The following is a 17,790-nucleotide window of genomic DNA, read 5'->3' as shown; positions in this document are numbered from 1 at the left end:
ATTGACATCATGAAGTCTGGCGGTGGACCCTAACCACCTCCTTCACAGTTGACAACATGGCAGGCATCCCAAAGGCCTAACTGGAATAACTGGAGGGCTGGGCATTGGTAAGTCACCACTACTTCCCTAACACCTCATACACCTGCATGGCATGTCTCCCTGTCACCCTATCTCCATTCAACCCACTCCATCCCAAACCTAGATCCACCCCCATAACTACCCCAACAATTCTCCCCTGCATGCCTAACTCACTTAGACCACACCTCTCAAAGGTTATCAGACACACACCTGAGTAATACATTGTCAGCATGAAGCACTATCAATCCCACAATGCATTACCAATCACAAATCAAAGGTGGAAAACCATCACCCATCAATAGGGAAACCCATAAATGCTGAGTATGTATCTGAGGATTAAGTACACAACTATCATACATTTCCACAGGTATCCCAGCCAATGTCAGATGACTGCATGTGCCACATCAACCCATTCCACCACCAGAAGAAGGCCCCAGGGATAACAGTTACTCTGGATGTCTGGATCAGGAAGATCTCCCTGGCCCATCTGGTGCCACTGGTCAGTCAGACACCACCAATAACAACCAGTCTATCCCAGAGCACCCCACAATGGACTCCACAACAACAGCAGCCACCCAACATCCCCAAACCTCTGTCCCCAGGACACATCAACCAACAGTGTGCCCACCTGTACAGGGACCGGAGTCAATACATCCCAGGCAAGACGAAGAAGGTCCTGGTGTAAGCAGGAGTGGGCACATAGTTCAGAGGGCACAGGCACAGGGGGCCAGTGGGAGGATATCTGTGCACCAAGGAGTGGGCAAACCCAGGGAACCGACTGCCCAGGAGGCCCTGTCACATGTCCTGGGAGCATACCAGAAATCCCATGACAGGATAGGCCAGGTACTTACCATATGGCAGCAGAACCAGAGGCTGTAGGGGGAGCACCACCAGGAGGTCATGCAGCAGTTGCAGCCTACAATGCCACCATTGCTTCCATTGCAGGGGTGCTCAGTTATATGGCTACCATCATGCATGAGTACACAACACACAAGCGGCCCCCTCTCACTAGCCAGTGTACTGACCAGCCCTGCACATCTGCTGTAGCTAGTGTACAGGAGGACCACATGACTCACAGACCACCGGCACCCCTCCTCTGCAGCAGAAGAACCACCCCGCAAATGTTCCCTGTGAGACAGACATCGTCCAGAGACTATAGCCAAGACCAAAAACACTGCCAGGAAGTTAGACTCACCAACATGTGTCCCTTGTGTGTCAATGAGACACCTTGTACACTTTGGACTGCCACTGCTTCTTTGTCCCATGGCCCCATGGATACTGGACCTGTGCTACAAACCTACTGGGCCACTACACTAAAGATTTTGTCCACCATCTCCTCACTCTATTGCACTATCCATTCATATTTGTAATCTCAATAAACAGCTTTTATATTATCAATATGTAATGTCTTGACCCTTAGACACCTATGCAAATGTAGTGTAAAGTGTGAAACCATCCACTATATAGTCAGTTTGGGGAACTAGTGTAAGTGCTTGCCACAAGTCACCATCCACCAAACTGTGTGAAAGCAGTCTGTAGGCATTCCATGATTTCACTGCAGTGACCACACCAACATCTGAAAAAAGGGAAAACATTTGTCACATAGAAATGAGCAGTAAAGAGCCGGTGTAACATAGCAATCATAATTCATGTGGTCACATCAACTCAATATTTTGCACTGCAATTGACTCCATGCACTAGTAGTGACAAGAAATAACTGATGTAAGGGCCGCAGACAGGAGACCACGGTTTTCTCCAGGCCATCTACTCCGTATGCCAATCCCTCCTCTGCTGCACCTAGTCCAGGCTAAACTATTAAGGACAATGAATGCACAGAGCCGTTGTCTAAACACATTGAAAGTCACACTTCCCAGCAACAAATACAAAGTACTGTATGGAATGAGGACACAGTTTGACATGGTCATGTATCTGACACTTCTAAACAACTGACAGTGATATGCTGAATCAGCTTTTTCCTAATCAGAACACCACTGGCATGACTTGCCACAGATGGAACAGTGTCAGGGTTCAGATTACACACAGTAGAGTTTGGTACATCATAGCTGCCACACAGCTCTTCATTGACGTGGTGGTATGGACAGAACAACAGTATTACCTAACTGTCATTGGAAGTACTGGTGTATAAGATGTGTCTTGCTGTCCACATCCTCCTCCACCTCCCCATCTCCATCACTGTCATCAATTTCCTCTGCTGCCACAGGTGCATTGTCTCCCCCCTCCTCCTGCAGGAATGGCACATGTTGTCTGAGGGCCGAATTGTGAAGCATGCAGCATGCCACTACTATCTGGCAAGCTTTTACAGGGGATTAGAGTAGGGGTCCACCTGAAATATGGAGGCAAATGAACCTGGCTTTCAGAAGACCAAAAGTTATTTCAATGACTCTTGTGGTCCATCCATGTGCCTCATTGTATCGATTATCTGCCCCTGTCCTCGGATTCCTCACTGGTGTCAACAGCCAGGGTAGGTTTGGGTAGCTGGAGCCACCTGGAAATAGTGAGAAACTCACATTACATGTGTACAATAGCACAAGGGACAACTCCAGGTAACATACTGTGTCATACATTGTTTGAAACATCACGCTCACCAGTGAGCCAGACTCTCTCTCTCTGTAGCTGTGTGATCTATGCCATCGTCTGTGAGACACTGCTGTTCCTCAGATGCAGGCATCATGTACAGATCCTGGAAACTTGGCAGCAACTTGGGAAATATACTGATCATTTAGGCACACCATCTGCACATTTATAGAATGGTAACTCTTTCTATTTCGGAACACCTGCTTATTCATCCTGGAAGGGACCAAAGCAATATGAGACATGTCAATGGCCCCAATTACAAGTGGAATGTGTCCTATTGAATAGCAAGCAGCCTTAACAGTGGGCAAATCATCACTTTGGGGGAGTGTAATATAGCTGCTCATGTGTTCCAGCAAGGCTGTCCAAACTACTTAACACATTAGAAAACATTGGCTGTGACATACCTGCAGCCAAGCCCACTGTCACTTGAAATGATCCACTGGCCAGGAAGTGGAGCACTGACAGCATCTGTACTGTAGGGGTCCGTAGACGGGTGCATGCCTCCTCCTCCACAGTGGTTGATATCTGTACACACAAAACATGACAAGTGTGTGATAGCAGGAAGGGATGGGAACATACAGCATCACAGTAATAGAGCTGTTCTTATACATTTCAGCCAACCAATGATTGGGATCTGCTCTGGTGAACTCTACATGCAAACGGACTTCTGATACCATACATTCTCATCAATCTGTCATACTGCTACACAGATGTCATCGCAGTTGTGTGACATGATAACTATCATCACATTTGGCTTGTTTTGTCAACTACTCTTCTGCAAGCAGTGCACTGGTACGAGCTCTATTTGAAGAGCCAGATTCTCTCAGTAAATGTAATACGCTGACATGTAGGAATTGCTTTGGTGTGTAACTTCAGTACCTACTACGCAAATTTTTTGTCTAACATGATTACAATCCTCAGAAAATAGCAGCCGCCTGCCCTGCATGGAGCGTACAGGTGGGAGTGACCTCACTCTGCCGGCGTTTGACATCATGGCAGAGGGCGGTCTGAACCGGCGTGCAACTCCTCATTGGTTAACATTGAAGTCTAATGAGAACAGGGGCCAATGATGATCACCACTGGCAGTGACGGTGATTACAGGCATGGGCGTGATCGCCATTTTCAGAAGCCCACGTCACTTGACTCCTGACTTCACCCTATCAAGAACTCCAAAGCTATAAGTTGCTGGGTCCTCTGTCTAGAACCCACAATGGCCCGTGCTACAGGGGATAGGGCCCCAGCCTTCATATCCGAAGAACTAGAGAAGCTTGTGGATGGGGTCCTGCCCCTGTATAGACAGTTGTACAGGCCTCCAGATCAAAAGGTGAGCACCTTTTATGTATATTGAATGCAAATGGCTGTATGTTGATAGATCTGTGTGCATGTAGAGTGCCCTTTAGGGAGTGTTGTTTGCTGCAAGCAATATGGACTCCGAGGTACGAGTGATGTGTAAGATGATTGTGGGATCAATGTAGTATGTAGTCCATTGTTGGAACTGTATGTAGTGTGTAATCAATGTTGTCCTTCTGTCTGTGTTTCCTATGCAGGTCAGCGCCCATCAGAAGAAAGGGTAATGGCGTGCCATCGCCAAGGACGTATGGACCCTGGGGTCCATAGCTGGCGGAGCACCCACTGCAGGAAACAGTGGAATGTAGATTTGCTTACTAATGCCTGGCATGGTCTTTGGATGCCAAGGTAATAGTCGGTGTATGTATCAGTATGCCCTGGTAGGTATTTTTCTATTTGTCTGCTTTGCTATAGTGAGTGTCATGTACAACTAGTATCAGTCATTTGCTGGGATTTCTGCTTCAGTCAGAGCCTACATCCTGACTCACCACTGTTGGAGTGATGCTCTGATGTCCACTGCCTATGTGGTGTGATCTATCAATTGTAAGTTGTGCAGACACTATCACGGAGTAAGTGTAGCTATGCCTTTGTCATCAGGCAGACATGGATTAGTGAGTCACAGTAGGTGTGCAGATGGTAGTTTCTTCTGAGTTCTTTACAGCTGTTGATCCCAGGCAATGGTGTGGTATTGTGGTTGTCACTGCATAGTGTTATTTACCAGTGAGTCATTATGATGTGTGTGCCATATGTACTGTTATTGCTGTAATTTACCCTGTGCTCCCTTTTTTCTCCCCCACCCACCCTCCCTCCTTTTCTTCTTCTTCTGTCCTTGTGTGTATTAGCATCATCTGGCGAAGGAGCACCATCAAGTGGGGGAGCTGCAGGCCACGGGACCCAGGAGGCAGTGTCCACCGACGCCGAGGGGACCAGTGGGTTGGAGGCCGAGTAGAGCACCACGGGGGAGATAGAAGCAGCTACTACTGACTCTGATTCCTCCTCTGATGGGAGCTCCCTGGTGGTGGCGGACCCCTCTGGGACCACCCTGGCTATATTATTTTCTGCCACCCCCCGTTCCAGCACCGCCCTCCTTGTAGCCCCACACCCAGTTGCACGTGCCTCCTTACCTAGGAGGGTGGGCGTCTCTTTCACCCTAGGCACCTCAGCCCCTGCCCCATTCAGCCCTGCTGCCATCACTTAGGAGGCTATTGACCTCCTGAGGTCCATCTCTGTAGGGCAGTCAACCATAGTGAGTGCCATCTAGGGGCTGGCATCCCAGATGCAGCAATGCAATGCCTACCTGGAGGGCATTCATGTTGGCTTGCCTGGCCTACAGAGATTGTTGCAGGCTCTGGCCTCCACTTTGATGTCAGCCAGTGTCCCTAGTTCTTCCGTCCCTCCTCCAAATACCTGTACCCAGTCCCAGAGCCCTCTCCTCCACCCATCCCAAGCACACAATCAGATGATCATTCACCCAAGTCAACAGACAGGACTCACAAAGACAAGCACAAGCATACATACAGCCAACACACTGAAGCACACACAACAACAGCCATTGCCTCCACTGTCTCCCCTCCACCTCCTCCCTCACAGTCACATCAGCACTCACACATGCAAGCACTGCACCCTCAGTCCCAAATCCTGCCACCTGTTCAGCCTTGCCCAAAGTCACAACAGCAGACATGCAGACTAGCTCCACATTCACCACATCCGCAGTCACCACCGCCACCATCACAACCACATGCAGCACACCCAACTCACTTGCAGACACCACCCCAACATACATGCACACAACATGTTTGTCTTCTCCCTTCCTCTCTTTCCCCTTCCCTCTCAAAACACATAAATGCTCCCATTCAGACACTCAACAGTCATCCACCTCACACACGCACACATTGCATGCACCTACAACCCATGCCTGCAAACCTAGATGTCCTACGACCACTCCCTCTACATCCACTCCCAAACCTCCTCCCACAGTCCACCCCACTGTACCTAAGAAACGTTTCTTTGCCCGCCTTGACCTCTTCCCTCCTCCTGACCCACCCTGTGTTGTCCCTAAACGAAAGGTCCCCCTGCCCCAGTCCAGTCCCTCCAGCTCATAGTCCTCCTATGGCCCTGTTGTGTTTCCACACAGCCTAAGAAGGCTTCCACTCCAGAACACAAGACAGCCAGTCCCACCCCCTACTCCAGACCCACTGCCCGACCCCCAAACAGAGGAGCAAGAACACCCCCCCCAAAATCCAAGTCCAAGGACCCCCCTTCCAAATCAAAGCCCCTCCATCCCCCTAACACACCCTGCCCCCGGAGGTGCCTGTCTCCAACATTAATGTCCCTGCAGAGTGGGGTCACTTTGGCTGTCAGGAGTCAAGTTGGGCCTCTCACATTGCCCTGTTTTGTGGCATGGACACTTTTGGACTGGCCAATAGCCCTTTGTTTAACTGTTATGTATTGTTGTGGGGGAATGCTCCAGGCCGAACACAGTGGTTGCCTCCCAGGTATTGTCCTGACTTTCTTTTCTTATGGCTTATATGGATATTGTATTTTTCAGTGGATTGTTCTCTGTATGTGGTATGTGTGTGTGTGTTGTGCGTGTGGGTGTGTCAAACTCTGCTCCCTCCCTTGTGTGCTAGACAGCTGTACTCACCGTCGTTGTCTTCATCGATGTTCCTGCTCCCGGACTCCCATTGCATGGGACAGCATCGGCAGGACTTCCAGTTTGGGTTCCATGGTGGCCGCAGACTCCTCTGTGTCCCCAGAAGTGAGTGTCTCCTTTTATATGGGATGTTTCCGCCAGGCTTTTTGTGGCGGTGGTCCTGGCTGTCTGCTGTGTCATAATATGGTGTGCGGTGAATGGTGTTCCTCCGGGTTGGCAACTGCCGTGGTTGGTGGCCGGACAACACTTGCGGTCCATTGGCTGTACATGGAAGGGATCACTGCCGTGGTCATAATATGGGGGTCTACACAGCCAGCCTGGCGGCGGTACTACCACCATCGCCGGTGTGGCAGTCAGCTGACCGCCAAAGTTATAATGAGGGCCATTGTCTTTAAAACCAACACAGTTATACAACAGATGATTCTCTTGCTCAACAAGACGGTTGCATCACTGAGCCGCATCTCCTTGGAAATAATATTGGATAAATGCCACCTTAGAGGCATCGTCTGGGAATGCTGTGGATCTGCCCATGAAATCGAGGTGGCATTGATTCAAGAATATCCCAAACCTATTACTGTCTCCATGAAATTGCTCAGGTGGAGCTCAGGGTATTGGTTGAGAGGTGACTAGCTGAATCTGAGTTGGACGTGACCCACTAGTTTCTGGGGAGGCAGCTGCTCCCTCTGCAACCTGAAAAGTTGCTGGTTTCATCATGGGTTTTTTCTTAGGTTGGAACGGAAGCGGGAAGGTCCATGGATCCCCGGTTCGGGCTAATGTGAGTAGCTTGTGTTGTAGAGCGGTGACATCTTGTCTCAATGTCTCATTCTCTACCTGTAATACTGCTAGCATATTGGCTATGTCTCTTAATGTCACTTTATGACAGCCCATACGGTCTGGGTTGAGAGAGCACCATGGGCTTTGCCTTCTGTCAGATGTAACCTTGAGTAGTCATTTTTTGGACAGAACTACTATTCCCACTCCAATGTGTGCAACAGTAGGGAAAATGTTAAACCTTTTCCTAAATTAATACAAAATAAATTACATATACGTGAAATTAGTAAACTTGAAATGTATTCCCATAAACATAAAACATCTTTTTAATATTATATCATTTATATAAATTATGACAAATTAAAACTTTGAAATAAACACATAAAATTGTACATTCAATTGTATTAAAAAAAAACAACCTGGCGTCCTGGTGCACGGCGACTCTCAGTTTGTGGAATTAGAGAACGGAGGTACATGAACCCTTATCAGGGGTTTTCTTCTCGTCTCATCCTTGTGACGAATTCTCTGTGGTAACACTTGGGGGCATATTTATACTCCGTTTGCGCCGATTGTGCATCAAAAATGTTGACGCACAATCAGCACAAACGTTGCCCCGTATTTAAACATTGACGCCCAAGTCCGCGGACGACAAAATTCTGCAGTGTGCGTCATTTTCTGGATGCGGCAACCCGCCCTGCGTTAATGATAGGCAGGGTAGGCGTTCCCGTCCCAAAAATTACTTTGGACGGGCAAAAATGACGCAATGCTGGGAGGCGGAGCGAGAAAATGACGCACAGCCCGATTTGTGTCAAAATTTAACGCCTGGGTCAGGGCAGGTGTTAAAATGGGGCAAACACACCTGTATTTAATCAGAATACACAGAACAAACAGCAGAGCAGCAGAGCAGCAGAGCAGCAAAAGGGAGACATGGAGGTGATTCTTATCCAGCGTGCATGCAGACGCAGAGCCCAGCAGCAACAACAACAGCTACAACAACACCAGCAGGGACCCCAAAGGCAGCGCAGAAGGCAGGAGAGGACATTCTGCCCAAGAACCACCCTTCAGGGCCTCAAGGGAACACAACATCATACAGAGGTACCAGTTGAACTGGCAAGCCATACAGCAGCTGCTGAGAAACATTGAACAGCAGTTGGCCCCCACTTTGGTGACACCCCACACCATACCAACAGAAACAAAGCTGCTTGCCATACTTCACATGCTGGCAAGTGGCACTTTTCAAACAACTGGTGCCCTGGTTGGCGGAATATCACAACCATCATTCTCCGCATTTCAGCCCAAAGTACTGGATGCCATCATTCGCCTGACACCCTGCCACATCTGCTTCCCTAACACACTGCAGAAGCAGCAGGAAACTAAACAGGGGTTCTACGCAATCAGTGGCTTCCCACACGTCCTTGGTGCAATTGACTGCACACATGTACGCCTTGTGCCACCTGCTGCAACAGAACACCTCTACCGCAACAGGAAGCACACACATTCAATCAACGTGCAGGCCATTGTCGATCACCAAGGAATGTTCACCAACATCGTGGCTAAATATCCTGGGAGTGTCCATGACTCATTCATCTTCCATCACTGAACCATCAACCACCACTTCCAGGATGGACGGTATGGCAATGGACTACTTGTTGATAAGTACAAAAACCTACCAATATACACACTGCACAGCAACCCTCTAGGACTCACAACACATACACCACAACAGCAACATCTAGACAGGAACACACTGAGGTCCTGACATCACTAGCCATGTTTCTTAAGTCACCATTGAACCTGTCACACATTGGAATTTACTGTACAGCCTAATGTGAAGACATTAATGAGTGTGGTAGCCGAAATGTCACCTTGCAAATTGTAAGTGTCCCAATGACCTTTACATTAATACACTGTCTAAGTCTAAAGGTATGGGATGTCCAGGGTACTTTCATATGAACGTGCTAACAACACTTATAAATTAAACTCTACATTGAACTATCTACTCACCCCAAGTGAAGACACAAGGACACCTGTATCACAAGTCACAATGCTAGGGAGGGCACACAGCACTGAAAATCCCAAAACATACTGATGACAAACTGTTAGCAGACAAACACTTGCTCAGCCAAGGAAACAACACAATGCAGATGGTATACCCTACAAGTATAGGATGTCACATTAGTACACTAAATAGTCACAGACAACACAAGACAACTACTGCCATTGAAGGTCTTTTCAATGGTGCAAGCTACATCAACATGATCCCATTCTTTTTCTCTTTCAGCTGATCAGGGGTATGGCATCCAGCCATGGTTAATGACACCATTTGGCAACCCGAGTACTGCTGCAGAGCGGGCATACAACGACGCCCATAAGTGGACACGCAGCATTGTTGAGCGGACCTTCGGCATCCTCAAGTCAAGGTTCCGCTGCCTCGACATCACTGGTGGTAGCCTACTATATTCCCCCGAGATGGTCTGTAGAATCATCCTCACATGTGCAATATTGCACAACATTTGTGTCAAAAGGAACATTCCCCTCCTTGAACCAGACCCATACATGCCTGAAGACGAGGAAGAGGAGGATGCTGGCCTGCAACAGGAGGGGGAACAACCAAACACGGCTGCTGGAGTGCGTAGGCGCCAACACATTGTGAACAATTTCTTTTCATAATTATCACCATCACCACTTCATGAACTATTGTAAATAAACACTGATAACAAACACCACATCATGGTCTGGCTATTCATTTCTGCACACCTTTAGCTCTAAATATCAGAAGAAGAATGTTGTCTCATGGAGCATTAATGCTATAACAATCAGGACACAGAAAAATACACTACAAATGTAATGCCTATCATACAACGGTCACATACACACACAATGTAAATGACTGACATCCTGCAGAGTTCACCTTTGAAGGGCAATAGCTGAGGACCACACCTATTACACACATACATGTAGGAAACATGGTTCATCGCAGCAGATGGCACACAACTAAAACACCATCACTCGACTGGGGGAAAACAGGCCTCAAACATCAGGCAGTTCACATGCTTTTGCTTCAGGAACAGGAATGTATTACCAGACTCTTGGAAGCAGTAATTTCAACTACTTACAATCTTTGCAATGACTATCTGTCACTAGAGTTACACATAAGCAGAACATACACAGCACAAGTGCCACACATATGACAAGCATCCAGCACATCACATCCCATCTACATGTCAGCCCTTTTCTAAAAACCTTACACTCCCATGTGGCTGGTCACACCCCACCTGCCTGAAGAGGTCCCTGGAATGCTGATATGCGTGCCCTGAGATTCCCTCATCTACATACACACACTCACAAGAGTCATCCAGTGTGCCACACCCTTTCCTATGCCTACCATTGTCATAGTACCATCTCACTGCATGGAACTCAGCTCATATAATACACTGGCTTGGAGTTTTTAAGGCCTGGTATCACCTGTAGATTGGTTCTCGTGTGAAAGGTACTGTAGGCCATTTTAAAGCAAATCTCATCGGAAAGGACTAGTGAGACACTGATGGAGGACACACCAGTGATCCCCTCCATGCACACCACCCAAATTTACATGCCCCATCCCTGCTGATGCCTCCTACAGCATAGATGTAGACATTTGGGCAATTACACCATTAAGCATTGCTACTAATGTTGCTGTGTAACACTTTATCAGGGTTCATGTGTCACCTTCAAGACAACACAGGACATACACAGTGTGAAATGTCAACTGTCTACTCCTCCCTCTGACCAGTCCTAGTCAGACCACTGATCATGTAATTTGTGAAAGAGCTGGCTCCTGATTGACCCAGCATCCTGGCACCTGTCCGTGGGTCACCCTAAACATACCCGGTGGCCACCTATGGAGCACACTTGCTGTCCAAAACCTCTTGTATCTCAGAGGCTAATTTGTCATTTACCTCATCAATGTATACTCAAATACATTGTATTGCATCATCTGACTGTTATTTGTATCATATTTGTGACAGTGCCCTTGAATAGCTAAATCATGGCCCTTCCGTTGTCTGGACCTCATTAATGCCTAAACTACAAAGTGTGACAGTGTACCTGGCCCATAGCGTTTGATGGTGTACGTGGCCTCCAGCAGAACCAGCAACCCCAGATAATGTCCATGAAAAGTCAACACATATGAGGACCCTGACAGTTCACACGCTGAGTAACATTGTTCAAATAATAGAGATGAGTCATGTGTGCTGTATACCAGCCATTTACTTCTGCACAGAGGCTATGATGTTTCTGATGCATTTCCATCCACAGAGGCCAACTTGAGTACAAATGTTGCAATGACAGATGCCGGATCCAGACACCTGAGACATTCTCTCACTCAGCACACCACGGTTGCCCAGTTGAAAGTCTCATTACACATCTTCAGTGACAGGGTGGGACCATCAACGTGTAGGTTACCATGTCCTCAATGACTTTACTCACATTTAGCAACAAACGATACTCATTAGATACACGATTAGCTGTGTGAGAAACTGGGGCTGATTGCAGAGGCCCCATAACTTTTTGCCCCCATTTTCCACTTTATGCTGGTGTTTTCCTGACTCTGATGGTGCCCTGGGTACTGCTAACCAGTCCCAGGGCCTGTGCTCTGTGTAAAATGGATATGCAAATTAGGCTAATTATAATTGGCTAAGTTAACCTACCTATAAGTCCCTAGTATATGGTAGGGCATGTAGGTTTAGGGACCACAGCATAGGTGGTGCACACCTAGGTGCATTGCTGAGGTGCCCAGTGTCATTTTAAAAGCAAGCCTGCCTTGCTGGCTGCTTTTAAATTAAAGTTATATGCAAATTCGACTTTGGAATTAAAGGTACTTCCAAAGTCTTAAACTACCTTATTTTTACATATAAGTCACCCCTAAGGTGTGCCCTATGTGCCCCTAGGGCTGGGTGCCATGTAACTATAAGCAGGGACTTTATAAAAATAGATTTATAAGCCCTGGTGAGGTAAAAACAGCCAAATTCGTTTTTCCCTCATTGAAGTAAATGGCCTTCATAGGATCCATTTTGGCTCTCCTCTGGTGCACTTGCAGTGTTCGCTGTTTTTTTTAATGCTATTGCGTCAAAAAATGGCGCATATCCGGGTTGCAGTGTCGTAAATCGACCCACAGTAATTTCTGCCGCGTTAATGTCGTTTTCCTTTACGACTTGACGCCGCGATGTGCGTCAAAAATAATGACTCCCACCTGTTGATTGCTCCGTCATGTGTCAAAGTATAAATTTGACGCCGCACATCGCTACGAAATGGCGTTAGCCGGCGGTAAAAAATTTTACGCAAAACTGCGGCGGCGCAGTTTTGCGTCAAAAAGTATAAATATGGCCCTTACTGTTTTATTGGACATCTCAACGTACTTTGAAATATTGGGGCCTCAATGAATTGAGGTTGGTTTTGATTCCTCTTTATTGATTGAATCCAATGTGATGATGTTTGATGGTATTATCGTGATACGTTGTTCAAGTCCTGAAAAAGTATTTTGTTTAAAAAGGTGTTGACTGTCGGTTCTCCACTTCAATTAGGCATGGCACAAAATCTGGACTACAAATGCAACTGGAGATTTTCAAGATTGTCTGGATTCCATTTTGAATGTATGGAGATTATACACCTCATCACGACCCTGGTGGTCTTGCTGTGGCGGTGTCACCACAGATGGGCCGGCGGTGAATGCTGCTAATTAGGAGTTTGGCGATTTAGCCAAAGCCAAACTGCCAAGCTTCCACCCATCCCACCACCTTACTGCATTCCCACGGGCTGGAGGTGACAACCTCCAGCACAGCAGATGGTGTGATACTGCTAGTGGTATCACGAGGCAGGAGACCACCAGCATTTTTATGGCGGTCGAACCGCCAGAAAAAGATGGCAGTCTTGCACCCTGGTGACAGGAATAAGCATCCCTGTCCCTCGGTACACTTGCACACACATCTACATACCGGCACACATGCACTCACACACTTCTACAGACAAACACACCCCCACTCACCCATGCAACTGCGACATACACACCCATTCACACTGACAAACAAACACAAACTCCGCTCTCATGTATGCATTCACTCCCCCTCCCCCATGCGCATACATACATTCACACACACACACCCCACACACATGCATGCATTAACTCCCTCCTCCATGCGCATCAATACATTCACACATACACACCCTGTGCTGCATACATGCACTCATTCACTCCCCCTCTCCATGCACATACATACATTCACACACACACCCTGCACCACATACACCCACTCACCTGCTCTCCCCATCCACTCACACAAACACTGACCACCCTCCCCATCCACATACAATCACTCACACACGCAGACACGCACCCACAAACACTCCCCTTCCCCCCTCCCCCGCATAGACGACATTCACACACGCACTCACACACCCACACACACACAGACACACACACACCCTCCCCTGTCGGACGACCCACCTACCTTGTTTGTCAAGGAGGTTGTCCAAGAGGGGACTGGCCCTGGCACTTTCGCCACCTGCAGCACCTCACCATCTGGACACCGCCACACTATATTACAAGTTGTAATAGAGTGTGCGGTCTCTGTTTGGTGTGGCAGTACCACCTCTGCACTGCCGACCGCCAGCACGACTGGTCTCAGAATTCCACCTGATTGCGGGCGGAAGTCAGAGATCAGTCATATTAGGGCAGTCTTAAGACGGCCAGCACTGGCAGTATTTCGGTGTCATTGGCTTCGGTGCTCTTTGGAAAAGACCACCGAAGTCGTGATGAGGGCCTATATTTGTAGATTGGGCATATTAAGATAGGCACTGTATATTTTAAGTACTTATGTTGTATTTATATTTACATTTTTGACAGTGTGCAAATATTAAGAAATATATGCTTTGTTATACATATAAACGTATAGGTGATAATATGGAATCAAATTCATTTGGTTGCTCTGGATTTGTAATTACCAATTTCTATGTGGCTGTGCTTTTCTGCATTCTCCACTATTGTACCTTTTTGCATCAGGAGTACTGTCTGTAGCAGTGGCTAAGTCATTTTTACTTAACCATGTGGAGTGGGTGGGTTTCAGTGCATGCGATAGAGATCCATTGCTGCATTTTTTAAATAGTTGCATTAAAAAATTATATCAATTACAAAATATTAAAACTACATTTAAAGATTTCTCACCTTATAATCTTAAAATTCCAAAAAAAAAATGTATAATATACAAAAATCACAAAACACATTATTTATAAAAATCATAACACTTTATCATGAATTATTACATACAAAACCTTAAATGTAAAATAATTACAATCTAAAGCATCACACATCAGTTAGATAACTAACATTCAATTATTTAGCTAACCAATAACAAATAAAAAGATTTTAACATATTTTTAAATTATCTATTAAATAATGAAATATATTTACATAATGAGCTAAATAACAAATTAAAACGTACTAACAGTTTATAATCAATTAACAAAATAAATATTTAAAAACATACCCTTTTCCCCTTCAAACCCAATAACACACAAAAAATTGACATCAAATAAAAAATAAACCTTAGAATATATTACAAAATAAAAAACAACAAAACCAGTCTATAATTACACATACATACACAAATTATAACAACATATAATACAAACACTAAAAAAACTCAATTAAATAATTAAAAAACAGTATTAAGTGAAACTATATTTAATAAAAATTAAAAATATTTAAAAATACAATATTCTTACCTTTTATATTCAGGTCCATGTTATTTTTGACATCACAATATTTGTGTCTCACAATATTTTTGAAACAATATTTTGGTGGAATACTGCTGCTTTTACTGTCCAAAGCCCCTGTGATGCCTAGGATCTTATTTCACCAAATGTCTGCAAAGCAGAAGTGGTACCACACACCACCTAACCCTCCGCAGACATCATGTCACAGACAACACAGCTCAGGAAGCTGGCTACTTGAACTTGCTACCCTTATTAATTAACATGTATGAGTGAAATCAACCAATGATTAAGAAAGCAGGTGTAAATTGCATACCTTGATTACTCATACATTTTTTAATTCTGTGGTAGAGTCACTCATCTTGTCGGCACTTTCTACTTTGCATTGTGGTACTTATAGCCCTGGGGCATGGTCCTATAAATGCAGGAGTATTAGCCCCACAATGCAAAGACAAAACCTGGACGAGACGAGCTACTCACACATGGACCTGGAAACTTGAGAAATGTGGGTTATTTACACTGTTTTGGGGAATCAGGCCTCTCACGCTGTGCACAGAAGTCTGAATAATTTCCTTTTGCACAGGACCTAGCTATGCATTCTAACAGGAAACCAGCAGTGTGCTCATGTCCTTTCAACAGTACTATCTACAAAATAAACTGTAAATGTTATTGTCCCTCTGAAAGCCTAGCTCAGGAGCCAAAGCATCCTTCCTTGCCAAGCTGCTTATTTAATTTCCTTCGCTCCTAACCATTCTGTCTACTCCCACCCAGCTTAATCATTCATTTTAACATGGTTTGCTTTCTCTTTTATTAAAACACACAATATCGCTATTTAAAAGATTTTTTTCCATTTTTGTAAAAGCAATTGGCTGCTACAAAGATTTGAAAGGCTGGATGTTGTAGGAAAAGTTAAATGCAAAGCCGTCTCCACCCAGCCTTCTTCTGCTGCAAAGCATGAAACTGCTTCATTTTTTGCACTATGACATTATTTTATCTTCTCTTGACTTTCCGGGGCTGATAAAAGACCTTCCCAAATTGATATGGCAAATTCCCAAATTTACATTGATGGCCTTGCAGCTGGCTAACAGGCAGGGAGCAGTGCGCTGGGGGTCTTCGGTGGTTCCCACGGAGGCAGCATGGTTAAAGGACATGGCCTACAGCTGTACATCTATGGAGGATTACAACAATCTCATGCACCCCAAGGCGATACCTAGGGATTTTTGGGAGCCCTACAGAACATACCTAAGGTCAGGACATACCTGCATCTGAGGTCGCTGCCATTTTTGAAACGCAAAGCAAAGAGAGGAGTAATCTGCCCACAAGTGACTGTGCTGAATGCTTGAATATTGTGTATTTTTCTGTGTCACCAAGGACTCTTATAGTAGTCTGGGCCTTTTGTATGGCCCCTTGTCGGCCAATCACAGAAGTGTTGTAATGATTTTCAGCTGTGAGTAAGATTATCTATTGTTAGGCTATTTTTAATTTTCTCCACATTTTGCAACATAAACCTTCATGGATGGAGGTGGGTAAGAGAAATGTTAGCCTTTTGGCTACCTTTATGCTGCAAGCAGACACCCAAAAAATATCAAAGATTTCCTTTGATATATTTCCTGACAGACAAAATCTTCCTATTAAGACATACACCATTTGAAATGGCTTCCTCAAATCTCACACAAACATCCTTGCCCTCACTGTGGCAAGCAAAGGCATGGCTATCGCCACTGATGAAAATAAGCAAGATTTTGCTTATCTCAAGAACTTAACAACCTGGGCCGTATACAGTCAGTCCAGTACTTCTAAACATTGGGTTTCGTTACTATCACAAGGTTGGTGGGAACTTTCTTGGAGCAAGAAAAGCTTCCCAGTACTCTTAAATTGGATATACAGTACTTCTATTAATGCTTTTTTTAAATGTATTTTTTATTCCAAAACCATATAGAAATATCAGTTAGGATATCAAATAATTCCATAGGATGCATATTGTTCAATATGTGAATCCATGTGCTTTAGAGCACCACAAATGTATTTACTTGGTTATTGTTCAATTTTATTTTACTTTTCCTTCTCTCTGAGTAACTATCTCCATTCCCTTGGTTTTGGCTGGGCCTCCTACAAATCCCACCTGCTGCTCTGCCTTAAATTTTGCTCACAGACCTAACAATGATAATGCAGAGGGATTCAGACTGATATCACCTCATTTTTGACTTACTCATGCATGGTTCCATTGGACTCGGTTGAATCAAGTTATTTACTAATCTGATGCTAGAGTAGCCAAAGCTAAGTTTTGGTTATTGGTACCCTGTCATCAGTGTGGTGTAAAAACAGGAGTTTAAGCCAGTGCTTTGGCAGATGCCGATATGCAGTCACCCCTGGTTTTTAGGGAACCGAGGAAGATAGTAAAATGGCAGTTGACAGTCTGCGTTCCATCTGTCATTTTCCTCCTTTCTATGGCTTTTGTGAACCCAATGGAGGTGGCGGAGTGGAGGTCGTGCTCTTGCTCTATCAATCAAGGTCAACCCTCTCAGGTGCTGGTCTCTGAAGATCCATTAGCACATGCAGCTACAATCAGAGCACCAGATCTCCATTCTGGCATTCATAGC

The 17,790-nt window shown here is 45.5% G+C and overlaps 1 protein-coding gene across 5 annotated transcripts in view; it reads right to left on the bottom strand.

Annotated features, from left to right (window-relative positions):
* LOC138293040 (flavin-containing monooxygenase 1-like) overlaps positions 1–17,790 on the bottom strand; it is a 378,358-nt gene that overhangs the window by 188,896 nt on the left and 171,672 nt on the right. The window contains exon 2 of one of the 5 annotated variants that reach the window (XM_069232026.1): positions 3,078–3,198. The exons of the other annotated variants lie outside the window; for them this stretch is intronic. The gene's annotated coding sequence lies outside the window, so the exon portion shown is untranslated. The remainder of the gene's footprint in view (positions 1–3,077; positions 3,199–17,790) is intronic. 5 annotated transcript variants of the gene reach the window in all.

Source organism: Pleurodeles waltl, chromosome 4_2 (assembly GCF_031143425.1).
Source record: "Pleurodeles waltl isolate 20211129_DDA chromosome 4_2, aPleWal1.hap1.20221129, whole genome shotgun sequence".
In the NCBI taxonomy this organism is placed as follows: Eukaryota; Metazoa; Chordata; class Amphibia; order Caudata; family Salamandridae; genus Pleurodeles; species Pleurodeles waltl.
This window is presented reverse-complemented; position numbering and strand designations above follow the sequence as displayed.